The sequence below is a fragment of the Callithrix jacchus genome, chromosome 15 (genome assembly GCF_049354715.1).
Source record: "Callithrix jacchus isolate 240 chromosome 15, calJac240_pri, whole genome shotgun sequence".
NCBI classification, from domain to species: domain Eukaryota; kingdom Metazoa; phylum Chordata; class Mammalia; order Primates; family Cebidae; genus Callithrix; species Callithrix jacchus.
In genome coordinates, this window is record NC_133516.1 from 8,508,642 (window position 1) to 8,526,610 (window position 17,969).

The window sequence follows — 17,969 nt, forward strand, 5'->3', positions numbered from 1 at the left end:
CCCAGTGGACACAAAGGCTGAGTGCAGCGTGAGTGACCTCAGAGATGGCAACATCCAACATGAGGTAGTAAGGCAACTCTCGGTTTTCTAGGCAGAGAAGATTTAAACAGCATATGTGAACATTATCACTGAGCATTTGGCTGCAAATTAGAGAAAGTTGATAATGGCACCTCTGCCATGTGTGTACCTATGCAACTGTATTGCATGCTCTGCACATGTACCCCAAAACCTAAAATGCAATAAAAAAATAAGAATTAAAAAAAAAAAGATAATGGCACCTCAAATGAATAATAGTGTATTTTTTGTTACATGCCAAGAAATATGGAGCCAATAGCTTCTACACGAGTTAACTACTCAACGACACCAAGACCCAGATTTTCCATCTTTGTGTTCTGCAATGTTTAGCATTTTGGCTTTCATCCTCATGTCCATAGCTCATATTGCAATACAGCAGCTGCTGTTTATAGTCCAAATTCATGTCTAAGCCAGGAAGGAGGAGGAAATGGGCGGGACCATAACAGAGCGTATCTCTTTCCATCAGGACTAGAAGCCTTCCCAGAACCACTTCAGAGTCCACTGACACTTGGGTCACCCTGGCCACAGCAGTGTCACATGACCACTTCTAGCTATGGAAAAGCTGAGACAGCTGGGAACAAGTCTGCCATAACTGGCGCTGACCAATCAACTGCTCATCCCTGTGAATGTGAGGACATTGCCATTCTGAATAAGGTCAGAATTTTGTTAACAAGGGAAAAAAAAAATCAGAGTCAGTAGATAATGACAAGGACCTGCTATTGCCATATGTCCCGGGGATGGGAGATAAGCAGCAAGAAAGAGAGGAAGTAAGCAGCGTCCATCATCTTGCAGCTGAGAAGACAAGTCTCTGACTTGTTGGAAGCATTTGTTGGAAGTATTCTAAAGAAAAACATGGGCAAGAAGAAGGACTTTGAGAAGGTGGGCGATCCTCTACTCCTGGAATAATGCTGGTCCCCAAGACTCTGAATATGTTAGTTCTTGACTACTATTTAACTCGGGCTGTATTACAGAAGATAGAAGCAAACCCATTTTACATGAATTAAGAGAGGACGCTCTACTGTTATTCATGGCAGGCATAACAGTAACATTTCTTCCTTTCCATCACATTCTTGTCTCCTCTTGAGAATTTTCAGTTTCACTTTGTTTGAACTTTAAATCCAAAGACTGCTGAGAATTTTAGGATATTGAGTAGAATACATATTTTGAAGGTGTGGACTATTTGGGGATCAATGGAAAGAAAGATGAAACATTCATTTATTCTGTTTGTGAATTTGAAATAGGAAATATCAGATTTAGAGGACAATGAATAGAGCAAACTTATCTTTTTCTCCTAATATCAGAGTCACTGTCTCTAAATACATTTTTTATAACTTGGAACTGTTGATAAAAAGAATGGGTATCTGTGAGTTTGGATATTTTGTAGGTGAATTCTTTCATAGTTATATGAGGATACATGTTAACAAAATTAAAAGTTGTTCTGCTTTATGAATATTTAATTATGAATAATTGTACTGATTATCAAGGTTTTTGTTTTACTTTTATCTTCGAGTGCCTCAGTGTTTTGCTGCTTTGTGGTGTATTAGTAAAGACCCTTTGTATTGCAAATGACAGAATAACAATTTATAGCTTAAGTACAAGGAAAAAAAAAGGAATGTAGTGCCCTGTATAAATGGAAGGTCTATAATTTGAGCCAGGGTTTATTTCTGTTTCCAGCTCTCACTTCTCTTTTTCCTGTTTTTTGACTTAATGTTATATTCCTGTAGATAGTCTGGTCTATGCAGCCACAGAAGATGGCTGTCAGCAGTTCTAGTTTATGACAGCCATTGATTTGAGAAGAAGGGTCATACTTTCTTCCAATGTCCCTGTATCACATAACAGGGAAGGCTCTGATTGGCTTTATTTGGATTATTAATCCATCACTAAACCAATAAGCAGGAAGACATGCTATTCTTACTGAATGAATCTGGATACTGAGCTCATACCCCTGTGGATAAGGGGTGAGGTGGCAGGGTTGAGCCCATCTGATCCATACCAAAAACAGAAACAATAATTCCCAAAGGGAAGGATACCTATTAGACAAAAAAAGGCCAAATATTACCAGCAACAAATAAATGTCTGCTCATAGGACAAATTAGTATTTCATAGACTCTAACACTTAAAAATAGGAATGCATTGTTTACCTTTTGCCTGACTTGAGAATGTAAGTGTAATCATAATCATATCTAGGAAAACTTAGATGACCTAAAACACCCTCACTAATTTACATCATGTTAGTATAATTATAATATCTTCTACTAGCACTGCATGCACACTGGTCTGGGTATTATATTAAGCACACTCTATATTTTCCCCATATAATTCTTAGAGTAATTACATTTTTCTCATGAAGAAGTTGGGGCTTATATAGGTTAAGTTACTTAAAGTCACAGAGCTAACTAATGATAGGATTCTACTGGTTTTTAAGGCCAACTCATTACATAAAAATCCATTATTATTTACTGGTTGAAATCTGTTTATGTTATCTGAGACAACCAAGAAATCCTGAAATTGTCCTATTATTTTCAAGGATATAAGCTAACAACTAGAAAAATGTTATTTAGCAGAAGTCTTTGGTTTCCCTCTTTATTTTATAAATTGTATTTTACATTTTTATTTTATAAATTTAATATATACAAATATCTTTCTCTAAGCTAATAGTAAAAATATTCATTTTCTGAATACTTTAAATGTTCTCACCTGCAATACAAACTTAAAAGGTACCATCTTTGAAAACATATTTGCTAAACTTGATATCAGATCTTGACTTAATTTTCACAAATTTGAAATTAGTTGAAAGCAAATTAATTTTCTTTTCTCTATTTAAAAGGCTTAAAAAATTCAGTTTCCTCCAGTATTAGTGTATGTACAGAGAAGTGTTAGTAGAATGCTGGGGAGAGATATTTGAAAAGATCTGAAATGAACTTATGAATTAGTTATAAAGAACTCAGAGTTAATCTGTAACATATTTTGTTTCTTTCAGAGCACTTCTGTTAGGTCATCATTCATCAATCAATAGATGTATTTTGAGTGATAGCTGTATGTTGGGCATTGGCATAGAAGCTGCTAACTCAAGTAAAAATATAGGATCCCTGACTTCAAGGAGCTCAGGGTCTAGTTTGGGGGACAGATCAATCAGCACATAACTGGGCAGAGCGTGAGGACTGCCAAGCAGCATACACACAATGAGCTGTGGAATCCACAGAAATGTCTCCATAGACAGCTTAGGTGATAGGCTGGGTTAGAGGAGTAATGAGGAAAGCCTCTGGGAGGCTCCCTGCCTGGAGTGGATTGCGAAGGATGGACACAGGGAACAGATGATGATAGGAGAGGGCTACGAAAGGGTTCAAAGCAGAAGAGGCAGCGGGTACTAGGTCACCATCACCTATAAGAGTGACAGAAGAAGGGGTAGGGTGGGAGAAGTATTATAGGTCTAAAAATAGTTCAGTATAAATAAGGGTAGAATGTGGTAAGAAGGTAAGTGGGGAGTGATCGAAAAAGCAGTATTTGTGCCCCCATCCCACCACTGCTAATAGCATTGCCTGTAAGTGGAGAGATTCTGCCATCCAAAGAAGCAGTGACCAAACAACATGTGATCCAAGAGGCAGGGACCCAAAGGCAGACAAAGGCCATGGCAAGAAGATGCTAGCTGATGCCAGGAGGTGCCGAAGGTTGTAAGTGGGGGCAGGAAATGACTGAAAACTGGAGGAATAAAGTTATGTTAATGGCCACATAGGAAAGAGTGGCCAAGAATTCTGACCCAGAGTACCAGGTAGTTACTTGACCAGTCTTTCCTTTGAAGGCCCACAGACTCATAAAGGTTTTTGGCCTGATAAAAGACATAGAAGACATACTGCCAATTGGCTGCCACTGTGGAGAATGACTGCTAACCACAGCCAGGCAGGATTCCAGGACCACACTTCCTGAAGGAGGAACTTCCTTATACACTTCGTGTATAAGGCCAGGGGCAGGGAGAAGCAGAGCTACTGCAGCCTCATTGGCCTTCTCCTTTCTGACAAGAAATAGTGTTAGTGTCCCTGGAAGACTATTAATAGCAATCTCTAATGAGGAAGAAAAACACAGAATCACATTTTCCTGCTGTACTTAGGGAAGCACAATGCTAATACCCTCTTCATAGAAACAGAACTCTCAGAAATGCAAATTACTTTATTGTTTATAGGAGATTGAGGAAGAGAATTATACTTCTTTACCATTATGATCATGTTTAAAATGATTATACTAAATGTTGAGAGAATTTTATTGATATGGGAATGTCTAATATGTAAAGAAAGAAATGATATGGGGGAAAGTGTCTGACAATGAGTATTTCCAGATACATTCCAAGACATTGTTATCCTCATGTGACATGCTCTAGAATCATATTTAAGCCCAGCCATAGGAAATTATAGGCACTCTCTCCCTCTTAGATTGGCCCAAATCCCCTTCTAATTCTTCAGCAAGAACTCTGAAGAATTCTCTGAAAACACAAGTGGGTATGCTGCCCTGGGTTGATGTAGCTGACATCCCTTCTTACAGGTGGTTTTGGTACTTGGAGCCTGTCTCAGATACCCCACTGCTGGCAACAGAATGAGAGATGGCTTTGATATGGGATTTGTTCTTCATAGGCATAACCACTTTCCTCCTCCTTTCCTTCCTAATGAGACAAATTAGATGATCAGGTATGGTCTGAAGATGTCTGATTTTTCCATGATATGGGTTGAGAGGTGGCACTGGTGGACTAAATGGCTACCAAGAGTCTTCGGTTCTCAAAAAGACTGAGCTCAAACAAAACATTCTTTAAAGAAACAATCTGAGTTTGTGCAGACCCAAGGGTCCTAGAGTCTGCAAAAGCACCTTGCTTATGTTAACCTCCAGCTGGTTACAAACAACAAAGAATTAAGTAAACTTTCTGAGGAAAAAATAAGCTATTCAATATTCCCTTTCAAAGTACACAGGATGTGAAGAGAGTTCTTGCAAAATGCAAAAAAACCTACTAACCACGAAGGAAAAACATTTACTGAACTACATTCAAATTAAGTTCCTGTTGATCAAATGACACCATGAATGGAGTTAAGAGACCACATACTAGAAAAAAGATACTTGCAAAATATGTAACTGGCAAAGGGCTAGTACCCAGAATATATAAGACACCTTCAACAAATCAATCAGTAAAAGATTAATACAATAAAAAGTGAGTTAGGAACTAGAACAGTCTCTTTCTAAAAAGAATATCTGAAGAATCAATTATCATATAAAAGATGTCCAACTTAATTAGTCATATGAGGAATGTAAATTACAACCAAGTAAGATACACACCTTATAGAATGTCTAAAACGAAAATGAATGAAAATCTATTGGTGAGGATCTAGAGGAGATATATACACCTGATAAGAATCAAAATTGTACAAACACTTTGGAATGCCATTTGGTAGTACCTATTAAAGTTAAATATAAGCATGCTAAATGATCTATCATTCTCACTTCTAGAAATGCATCCCACAGAAATGCACATATATTCACACCCAAAAAAATGAGTTAAAAATACCTGTAGCCATATTATTTATGATTGCTCCAAACATCTCCAAAGTCTGTGAAAGTTACAGTGAACTTAAACTGTGGTATATCTACAGCAACATGAAGAAATTGGACTAATATTGTCAGGTAAAAAACAATAACACTAAAATAGCCCAAAATGAGAGAAGGGAATCTATGGTGACGGAAATTAGGATAGTGCTTACCTGTGGGATGAAGAAAGACCACACTGACTGGGAGGTGGGGGACAGATATGAATGAGGCTTCTGGGGTGCCGGTAATATTTTACTTGGAGACTTGGGTGGTGATTACAGGGCATATTTATTCTGTGATAACTCATCTAGCTACATCTTTTTTTGTGTGTGTATATGCTGTACATCAGTAAAAAAGTTTATTTTTAAGAAGTGCATGGAAATAATTTGATATCAGTTGTTATTTAAATAATTCCCCACGATTCTGCCATTCAAGGGTGTCTTGCCGATATGGTTGTACTTGCTCTGCTGATAGAACTACAGAAAAAGAGAGGGTCCCTAGAGTTTGACCTTCAGAGGGAAGGTAATGGTTAGCTATCAAATTCGCATCTATATTTTAAACCTTAACATATAAAATATGCAATGTGGCTTAATGATTTTCCTAAATCAAATGGCATGCATTGGCTTGAAAAAGATATGGATGTTGAATCTGTATAAAATGCAAATGTCTTGACAGTGTTAAAGTACATATAATTTTGCTGTGGCATGAAAAATGTCACTGTTTCCCAGAACTAAATCGATGAAGGACGTGTATGATATCAGGGAAATAATTGGGCCCTGGTGGGATTGAGCTAAGGGCAAGGTAATCAGCCTGCTTCTTAAAATAATTTTCATGTCTCCACGGTAACAGCGCACAATCAGTGCTGGTCTTTCCATAGTATGTTTAACATAGCAAAAGTATAAACAGATTGTTCTGGCTTAAGATGAGACATTTAAAAATCATAAATTACCATCTACTTCTTTAGCTACAAAATCAGAAATTATTAGAATAAAAAGACTGACCTCCGTGGCTATACAGCACCGTTTGGGTCAAGCCACACTGCTCAGCCTGAATACAAGGTTCAGTACCATCTGGTCCTTGCAGACTTCTCCATCTTCCCACCTCCCTCTCTTCCCACTTAATCCTCTCCTAACCCATTTTATAGTCCAGCAGTTGCTAACTACTTTTAGTTCCTGCATATTTGCTCCTCCAAACTTCTAGGCTTTGTGGGTGCTCTTAACTTTCTGGACTGAAAAGCCCTTTCCTAATTATCTCCCTGGAAAATTCCCATTCATCCTTCAAAACCACTCAGTCTTAAAGATTAATCACACTTTCCTCTATTGTAACTGCAAACTATTTCTATGATTTCATTATTGATCTTATGACACTATATTTTCCCTCTCTCCTTTGTTAGAATTCCTCGAAGATAGGGATGATATTTTATGCATTTCTATATACTTTGTTCCAATGTCTGGAGCATAGAAAATGCTCAAGAAACAGTTAGCAAAAGGAAATGGAAAAATTTGCTCCTTCACAAGCAATTTGCCAAATAAGAAATTCAAATGGCCACCAAGAACATTAAAAATTCTCCAATCTCATTATTATTTAAACAACTGAAAGCCTAAATAATAACATACATTATTTTGTTCCTTAAGCTTCCTTCAAAAGTTTAAATTTTTAAAAAAATTATAATTCACAGGCTGATGCACTCAATGGACATTTGTAACCAAGTACTTCTTTAAAGTGTATTAACTTTGACCTATAAGTGTATTAGTAGGGGTCTATTTTCAGGAAACAGTCCAATAACATGGGAATATATTCAAGCATCAAGATATATTTACAGTGTTATTTATAATAAAGAAAATGAAATTTAAGCAACGGGCCCAATGGTAGGAGGATATTTACATAATTGTGATATTCCTTTACAATGTTAACACTGTGTTTTGCAGAGTGATTAATGACATGAGAAAATGCTTATAATATACAGCTACCCCAAAAGGTAGAATACCAAATACATATGATATGCAGCATTAATTCAAGTCCATAAAGAAAACTGCCTATTAAAAGGAAAATATACCAAAAATACAGCAGTGGTGGCTCTAGGGAATATTTTTGTTTGTTTCTTAGAGAAATAGAGAGATTCTGTAATATTCTAGTTATCAGGAGAAAAAATGACCTCCCTATACCCTCAATTGTGCTTTCTTGTATGTAAGTCAAAAACAGAAAACTTTTTTTTATTATTACACTTTAAGTTCTGGGGTACATGTGCAGATCGTGCAGGATTGTTACATAGGTATACACACGCCATGGTGGTTTGCTGCATCCACCCCCCGTCACCTACATTAGGTGTTTCTCCTAATGTTATCCCTCCCCAATTCCCCAATCCCCTGCTATCCCTCCCCTAGGACCCCACCCCCTAACAGGCCCCAGTGTGTGATGCTCCCCTCCCTGTGTCCAGGGACATGGATGAAGCTGGAAACCAATATTCTCAGCAAACTGACACAAGAACCTAAAATCAAATACCACATGTTCTCACTCATAAGTCGGTGTTGAACAATGAGAACAAAACTCTTTTTTATTCAAGTAAACTCTACATAGGACAAGGCTGATTATAAATAATTTTGAAATACAAAAAAAAAATTAACTAGTTTTATATTACTCTTCAGTGACTGGATAACTAAAATTTGTTGCTAAAAGGTGAAGTATTTCTGAGAGAAAGGAAGAAAGAAAACCATCAAATGTTTCTTGAGAATCGGAACTGGGCAGTGGGCCAAGCCCTGTCACATATTTCCTTAGTTAACCACCATGGCAATACTACAGAGAAGATATTATTATCCACAAGTTGGTGGCTTGTCCAAAGTCACTCTAGTGTCTGACGAAGTTGGATTTTGGTCCCAAAACTATCTGCTAAAGAAATTCACATTTTTTTCTATTTGTGATTACCTCTTTAAGCAAAACAGAACAAAACAAACAACAACAACAACAAAACACACAGTTCTGCACAGCCTGATTTAATGAAGAGGTAAAAACTATTTGTAGTGATTTATGCAGTTTGCTTAGTTTTTAATTAAGTTGGCTCTTAGAATCATAATTTACACAAACAGCAAGAAACAAACACGTTGAAAGCAATGACAGTGTTCTAGGTGTTACGAGTTTGCACCCTGATCCGAGCACCAGCTCAGAAGCAGCTGTAGGAGCTCACTAAGAGCTTGCTGAATTGAATTAATTAGATTCTTCGGCAGGAACTTCTTTCCAAGACCAAGTTATCCCAAATTTCAAATTAGGTCAAACTAAATAAGTGAGCTTTCACTGTGTTTCCTCGTCTACACTTTTTTATGTACTTTTCCTAACCTTGAGAGCAGGTTTTGTGGTGAAAAGATGTCTCCCTTCAGATATCAGTACAGCTATTAAAACAACTCTTTTTCCTAGATCTATGAAAAATGCATCTTATTTTGGCAGCAAAGATTAAGGGCTGTTGCCTTCTGTCTCTTCTGGAAACACTTCATTGATTTTTGTGGCCATTAACACAAACACTATCTTGTTGGGGCCCCCAGAACTGACCAAGACTTCAAAGAAACAATTCCAGATAAATGTGAGCTTTGAGTAGTTGCCTCTGAGTCAGTTTTGGGTTCTGTACCGCTTTTGATGAAGATTACTAAAATTAAAGCATAGCTAAGATAAGATTTGGTGGCTAAATTCTCTTCAGAATCATTAGTTACTTCATTCCTCCAGGAAAACAAAGCTATGAGGAATAGTTCTAAATGGGAAAGGGAAAATGGCATATTTTGAGCTTCCACTCAGAGCCAGGCACTGTGCATTATTGTATTTGGAATTACAAAAACCCTTATGAGGTAGACATCCCTTTTCTCACACTGCAGGTAAAGAAACAGATTCTAAATGTTAAAACGATCACTCAAGGATTCACAGCTGATGAAAGGTTGAACAGGGTTTCTGAGAGGTATCTCTGCTCTTAGATACCTTCTCTGCCTCACCCTGACCTGCTCTCCATTGTAGGAACTATAAGTCCCAGACTCCTTTGTGGGTTCCAAGGAGTAGGAGGGCTGAGACCTAGAGGAGCCTGGTAGGCAAGAAGAGACAAGACAGGCCATTCCTCCCACTGTTTGCTTGGCCTGGGCTACCCTTTCCAGAAGCAGCTCCAGCTCCTTCCTGGCTCCAGGTGTGACTGGTCTAGCTATAGTTCTAGCTCCCACAAAATGGTCCCAGCTTCAAAATCCACTCCTTCTTGCTGCATATACCTAGAAGTTGTCATAGCTTCTTGTTCTTGCTGATTTGTGAATTGCCCATACCTGCCTTCTTTTCCGTCGGCTCCTCAGCCCTTCGTCAACAGTGTAAACGCTTTTCTGCATTACAATTATTTGGAATTAAAAATAGATAAGAAAAAAGAAAACACCTTGATTGGTTTCTCTGTTCTGACTGATCCTAACTGATCAAGATTCAAATACAAGTCTGATTGTCGCGCCTAGCTTTTTCTATTGGTCCATGATAGCACATTGCCAAAAAAAGGTGATCAGGTTTTTAAAGCATGAATGTGTGCTCACACATAACATATGACAAGAATTTCTGTCTCTGACTCCATTTCATGTTTCCCATAACTACACGTTGTCGTGTCACTTGATGCATTTCTTTTTTCTTTTTTTTCTTAAGCTGGAAACTATTATTGATACAGCTATGCTCAAAATATGTTTGTGTACATAAGTTAGTTCCTGTGGCGTGGGCTAGATTTTGGCAGAGAAGCATAGCAGTCCAAAAAATATGCCACAAAATCATGGATTTTAATGTTTTAAGATTCATTTCCCTTTGGCCACCAGTCCTGCAATTTGTCATACTGTCAGCTGCTGAACCTGAAGCTTTTGCTATATATTGTGAAAACGAAGAAGACTCAACATTCCTAATTGTCTGACCCACACACAGTCTAAAACTATTTTCTCCAAGCTATAGAAAACTTTCAGGTATATAAAGCTGCTCCAGTTTCCTGAAACAGATGGGAGATTATAACCAACTTGTTAAATAAGCTGGACTCATGGGAGTGCCAGTAGAAACCAAACTTATCTTTCCCCCGTTTCCTTCAAAATCGCTCACTAGTCTGATTGTTCCCACCGTTAGGACAATATGTCCTGAAAGTCCCATAGCTTCTTTAGTCACTCTTTTGTGATAGAAATATGCTTCTTTTACTTTTGTTCTAAAAAGCCCAATCTGCTCCGCTCCAATCATCACAAAACGCTTCCATTAATTAACTTGACCAGTGTTGACTGAACACCTATATACCTGTCAGTATTCCAGGTTCTGGTGTTGCAGTCATAAATAAATCAGACATAAAACCTTACTTTCATGGAGTTCGAGTTCTGGCGGGGAAATTGCAAATCTGACAAGCAAGCAAAATAGATGGAATGTTGGTGATAAGTGCTTAGGGAACTGAATTTTAGATAGGTGGAGGAGGAAAGACTTCATTGACAAGGGGACCTTTCAAAGTTTCCAATACTTCACTTTCAGTGGATGACCTTGCTTTCTATTTTCCTGAGAAAACTGAAGCAGTCAGAAGAGAACTTCCACACGCTTCTGCCACTGTGTCTAGCTATCCACATCTGCGCCATATACTCTGCTTTCTCTCCTGTGAACTTTGAAGAACTCTCCGGCTCTTAGATAAATCCAAGCCCTCCACTTGTGTGCCAGATCCAATCGCCTCTTGCTTACTCAAAAACATTACTTCAGTCACTATCCGTTCTTTCCTGTGTCATCAGTTTTCTCTTGCTCAGTGGCATGTAAACATCTGTTATCTTAAAAATCCTCTAGAGTTCACTTCAATCTCCAGCATCTACCCTATTTCTCTCTCTCTCTCTTTTTTTTTAGAGCAAAACTCCTTGCCTACATTCTCTACCCTCAACTAGTCTCCTCTGCTTCTCTTTACAGCCTGATCAAACCTGGTTTTTGTGCCCATCATTTTAGAGAAATGGAAAGGTCACCAACAGCTTTCATGTTGTTAAGTACAGTGGTTGGTTTTCCATCCTCATCTTACTTCCCCTTCACCGCTATGTCATCGAGGCCATCAGTCAGCTTCCTTGGTGCACTGCTCATTCGGCTTCTAGGACACTATTCTAGCTGGATTCTTCTCCATTTCTCTGCAAGCTCCTGCTCAGTCTCCTCTGTTGTGTTTGCCTCATCTTCCTGTGCTCTAAATATTGGAAGGCCCCTGGTCTCAGTCTTTGAACCTCTCCTTTCATTCTTTCTATTTTTCCCTTGTGATCTCATCCAGCCTCATGGGTTCTGATACCACTAATATCCTAAAGACTTCCAAATGTATACAGCCTGCCTTAAATTACTTTCATGAATCACCACCTATTCAATATCTCCACCCAGACATCTCTAACATAACACGTCAATATCAGAGGTCTCTCACCTCTCCCAAAGTGCTCCTGGCAAAGTTTTCTTCCCTCAACTACACCTGTTCCAAGATTGAGCAGGACAAGGAGTGGCAAGGAAGATAGCAGAAAAAATCTTCGTCGACAATCATGTTCAACATTTGGTACATTTTATGATGTGTTTTCAAAAAGAAAATAGTAGAAGATGAGAAACAGAGGAACCAGTTAAGAGTTTATTTCAATAACTTATGTGAGGAACTAAGGAATCTCAGTGGGACAGACAAAAAGTGAACAGGATGGTGAAGTTTTCAGGCAGTAAATTAGCTGGGACTTGGTGATTAACTGGATGTAAAGAATGAAGGAGCGGGAAAAGTCAGGATGATTTCATGTCTAACTTAGAAGTCTGGGTGGATATTGGTGCCATTGAGATAAGAAATATATGGAACGTATATAATTTTGGAGAAAGGGGAATAAGAGTTTCAATTTCAGTCATACTAAAAGCTCATGCTTACCAGATACTATACAGAAACTGGAACAAGTGTGAAAGAGTATGCATACTGTTAGATACACAGAGTATGTGAGAAAATTAGTGTGTACGCTAATATGGCCAAAAGGCCTGAATTTTGCATTGAACCAAACTAAAGGACCAATGAATAGAGAGTGCCTTTGTGCTGCACTCCTGATGGAAGAAACACCCTTGAAACAAAAACAACACATGCCATTGTTAAAACATTGTCTTTATATGGCTGGGGGAAAAGGAAGTGGGCTGGTCGGTATAATATTCTGTTGTGAAAATGATGTATGGTGGTCTACCTACAGCTATAACTTTTGAACACCATACGAAGTTTCATGACCTTCTCTAATTCAAACCTTGGCATAAACCTAACACCTACTCTTTATAAATTCCATCCACTCCAGCCTCATCCCCCAACTGACTCCTACAGATAACAGTATGTATTTAGGGCAACATGTCTTCAAGACAGCAGCAGTTTCGGGGGTTTTAGGTACAGTGAATCCACAGGGAGGCTGAGCTGGAGACAGTTTTGAATGATGAGTCATTACCAAAATTGTGAGTTAAATTCTGATTGTGAAACCTTTATTACTGTGATGTTACAATAATCCAAAAAGAAGACAGCTGGATCTTCAGATGACAGGTGGAGCATATAGTTTCTGGCTGAAGACACCTCAATTTTGCAGTTATAAATTGTGTAAATTTGATGTGGACATCACTGAAAGGGGATATGTGTGGAACTCCACAAGGTCATTGTTAAGTGACTTTTTCTGGCAGTCGACTCACTTTTTGATTAGAATTTAGGAGCACATGGAAACTGTTAGAGGGGTCCTCCCCAAACTGCAATTTAGTCAGCGTAAGTTTGCTGAAAGCTCAGCTTTTCACTCTATGGTGAACAGCAGCAGCAGCAAAACCCACTGGACTTTGGCTGCAGCCTCCATTTCCAATCTTAATGTCGTACTTTTCTTCCTCAAATTCACATTCCAACCAAGGTGTTCTACGGACTGCCCTGTGACCCTGGAGGGCATTTTTCTCACCCTGCTCTGTCTTTTCTCCTCTCCTGTGCCTTTTGAAATCCAGCTCAATGTCCAGACTCTTCCGTAAAACTCTTCTTGACTCCCATAACTTAAAGTGATTCTTACCTCTTCTGAATTCCTAAAGGAAACAGCGTAAATATGGGAAAGTTTTTTAAATGTTAAGCATATGTTTGAAATATTATGACACTATCTTATGATTGGATTGGCGATTCTTTTCTGTCGATGAACTTTTATTCACCTTACATTTACATGGCCCTCCGCTTTCACGATTTGCTGGAAGAACTCACAGAACCCAGAAAAGCTATTTATAGTCATGGCTGTTGCTTACTGAAGTGAAAAGATACAGATAAAAAGCAGCAAAAGCAAAAGATGCATAGGGTAGAGTCCAGGAGAGAACAGGTGTGAGAGTCTGATTATCCCACCAGCAGAGTAGTAGAGACAGCACTTAATGCTCCAGCAACAACGTATGACAGCTTGTGCAATGTACTGCCAGACAGAGAAGCACACTAGAACCTTAGTGTCTGTATTAGTTGGGGTTCTCTAGAGGAACAGAACTAATGGAATGTGTGGGTGTGTTAAAAAAAATGAGAGTTTAGTAAGTATTAACTCACGTAATCACAAGGTCCCACAATAGGCCGTCTGCAGGCTGAGGAGCAAGAAGAGCCAGTCTGAATTCTAAAACTGAAGAATTTGGAGTCCGATGTTCGAGGGCAGGAAGCATCCAGCAGAGGAGAAAGATGTAGGCTGGGAGGGTAGGTCGATCTCTTTTCACATTTTTCTGCCTGCTCATATTTTTTTTTTTTTTCTTGAGACAGAGTCTCTCTCTGCTGCCCAGGCTAGAGTGCAGTGGGGAGATCTCAGCTCATTGCAACCTCTGCCTCCCAGGTTCAAGCAGTTTTCCTGCCTCCGTCTCATGAGTAACTGGGATTACAGGCACATGCTGCCATGCCTGGCTAATTGTTTTTAGGAGAGACGGGATTTCATCATGTTGGCCAGGAAGGTGTTGATCTCCTGACCTCGTGCTCCACCCTCCTCTGCTTCCCAAAGTGCTGGGATTACAGGTGTGAGCCACCGCACCCGGCCTTTTCCTGCTTATATTCCAGCAGTGCTGGCAGCTGATAGTGGTGCCCATCCAGATTGAAGATAAGTCTACCTTCCTCAGCTCACTGACTCAAATGTTAAGCTCCTGTGGCAACACCCTCACAGCACACCCAGGATCAATGCTTCATATCCTTCAATCCAGTCAAGTTGACACTCAGTATTCATCATCACAGTATCAAAGGGACTTTTTGGTGTGGTTAGTCATGGAGGTAGGAGTCCTTGCATGCACCTACATGACTGAATAGCTAGGGTCACTCATGGGTGTTCCCCTCCATACCTACACGACTCACCCTAGGGACTCAGTGTCCAACTTCCTCCCCACTCCAAGAGTCCTGGGGCACAGCACAGGAGGCAACTCCGGTGGCTGCAGTGGTGACAGTGTGGGCACCAGGAGGTGGCAGCTGTGGTGGGCGGGCAGTCCCAGGTGTAATAGATAGGAAACAGAAGACCTCGTCCCTTCCTAGTCAGGGCATCAGCATGACCAAGTGCTTCCTGCCCCCACCAGCAGCCCCAGTGACCACCACAGGGTGGAGCACAGCAGCAGGCCTACCTGGACCCCCAGCTCTACTAAGTTTCCCGGATTGTACCACACAGGTGAGCCCACCCCTGCCTATGGCATCCTCCATGAGCCTCCCGATACAGTGTCTGATGATGAGAAAGACCACAGGAAGAAGAAAGGAAAATGTAAGAAACTGAGGACTGAAGGCGATGCAGGCTTTCAGGAATATCACTCTGGAGATGAGACAGAAAGTCCTTCCAAAATGAAGAGGTCTCAGGGAACCCATGTTTTCAACAAGCCCAGCTTTTCTAAAGAGAAGAAGGATTTTAAGAAGAAAAGCACAAAGAAGAAAAACATAAAGAGAAGAAGTTGAAAGACTTGACGGCAGCTGATGTTGTTAACGGTGGAAGGAAAAGAAGTAAAGAAAAGGCCCATTCAGGAGCCAGAGATACCTCAGATTTTGGAATTCCTCTGGCTGCTGCAGTAGAGAGGACCATGGAATTCCAGTCGGCTGCTGGCCGTTTTCTGTCAGTGTATAGATTCCGTAGAGAATATGGCATGAAGTGTGAAAACATCTACAGAGAATCAGGAGTTAAACAATAGTGGGCAAGCTAAAAGCCGCCTATGGCCAGGAGGAGTCCACACACCAGGAAGAATGTGAGCCTGACATGGCAGCCAGTTTGCTGAAGCAGTATTTATGAGACCTTCCAGAGACTCTGCTTACCAAAGAGCTTATGCTCAGAATTGAAGAGGCTTGTGGGAGGACCAGGGAGACTGAGAAAGTGCAGGAATTCCAGCGTTCACTCGAAGAACTGCCAGAATGTCGCTACCTTCTGATTTCTCAGCTCGTTGTGTACATGGACCATGTCATCACAAAGGAACGAGAAAAAAAAAGTGAACATACAGAACATTCCTATAGTGCTCAGCTCAACTGTGCAGACCAGCAACTGACACATGTGCAAGAGCTCTTTGTAAATGTGGGACTAAAGCAAGTGACGAAACCTCTGCAATGGTCTAACATAGCCATGATGTCCGCACTGCCAGACACCCAGGCAGGCATCAAGGAGGAGACCAGGAGACAGGAGTTTCTTTTGAATTGTTTACAGCGAGATCTGCGGGTGGGATAAAGGATTTATCTAAAGAAGAAAGATGATGGGAAGTACAAAGACTTTTGACAGCCCTCAAAAGAAAACTGAGAAACTAAATGACAGGAGTGTGAAGCCAAGATTTCACAAGAGATAGCCAGTCTTTCGAAAGAGGATGTTTCCAGAGAAGTGATGAATGCAAATGAAGAAGTTATCAATATTCCCTTGCTCAGGAGAATGAGATCCTGACTGAGCAAGAAAATCTCCCGGCTGTGGAGCAGTTTCTGCACTGGCAGATTGTCTCAGAAAAAGAAGAAATCGAATGCCTCCGAGCGGAGACTGCCCAAATTCAGTCTCAAGCAGCATGGCTGAAGCGAAACTGAGTACTCCTCCCAGAGCAAGAGTGAGGGCAAGGACGAGGAGGAGCTGCAGATCATTCTGGAAGGTTTACAGAGACAGAACGAAGAGCTGGAAATAAACAACAATCATTTGAATCAAGCAATTCCTGAGGAGCATGAAGCCATCACCGAGCTGCTCCAGATGCAGGTGCCAAGCAGCAGGTGCAGGAGCACAGGAGCCCGAGGGGCACGGGGGTGCTGTCCAGCCGCCCAGAGATGGTGTCGTCGAGCTGAAGGTGGCTAAAAAGCAGCTGAAGGTAGGCAAGGAGTCGGCGAAGCCATTGCCCAGCAGGGACAACAAGGAGACATCCATCTGAGCAGCCTGTGCGGCTGTCGGAGTCTGCGGGACTGAAAGGACCGAGCGTCTTACTGTCCCCGGGAGCCAGGCCGGCTCTCTCGCTGTGCATTCTGTAAAGGGGCCTTCCTTTCTCAGACTCCTTCATGTCAGGCTGTTTCCATGGGAGGATAAAGCTGTGGATGCACTGCATGCTTTAAGGACAGATGAGTTTTCCAGATAGTGTCAGTTTATTTGAAGACTAATTTTCTTTGTTAACGTAAAACAATTATTTTAATCCCTGAGTGGCTTTTTAAACTAAAAACTGTCTTTTCATGACAAATCTCATTGTTATCATAAGCACTCAGTATGGTTCAAGGTCTTCTGTATAAAAAGATACTCTTATCAGGCAAGATAGTCTAAAGCCTCCGAGTTTATCTCCCAGGAACCAGTTGAGTGAGGGACAGTCTTTTCTTTAAAATGTGAAGGGTTGGAGCACCACAAGCCTGCTGAGTTAACCCCTTAGCTGTCTCCATTTTTTAATATTTAACTGTGCAACCACGTTTTATGATCCTTTGGTATCAGTGGAGAGCATGGCCAACGTCTTCTCCTTTATTTTTAGTTATCATGCAATATATATTTGAGTTATTTGCATTATTACATGTCTTCTGCTCATTCTACTTCATATACTAAATATATTGTTCAGCTTTTGTTGTAGTTTTTCTCTTCAGAGTAACATAGAGAATATCAATGTGTGGCCAACTTCTCATGTGTTACAATGACATATTTTCATAGATATTTCGTCTAAGATTGTGCAGCTAGAGCTATAGTGACATTTATCACGACAAATCAGGGATATGAAATATGTACAGTGACCATTTGCATTATAAAACTAGAAAAAATAGATTCTATAAGGCCTGATAAATCCCCCATCTATTTTGAATAAATTAATGTATTAGGTTAAATGTTGGATATATTTTGTTATTTGTGTCAAGTGGAAACGTGTAAAAAAAACAAACAACTCATCCCCATTGTAAGCAGCCAACGAATGCTTTTAAAGTAAGAAGAAAC

At 40.1% G+C, this 17,969-nt stretch overlaps 1 pseudogene; it reads left to right on the forward strand.

Moving 5' to 3' along the window:
- Window positions 1–15,119: 15,119 nt before the first annotated feature.
- LOC100398779 (ralA-binding protein 1 pseudogene) lies at window positions 15,120–17,132 on the forward strand (annotated as a pseudogene).
- Window positions 17,133–17,969: the final 837 nt, after the last annotated feature.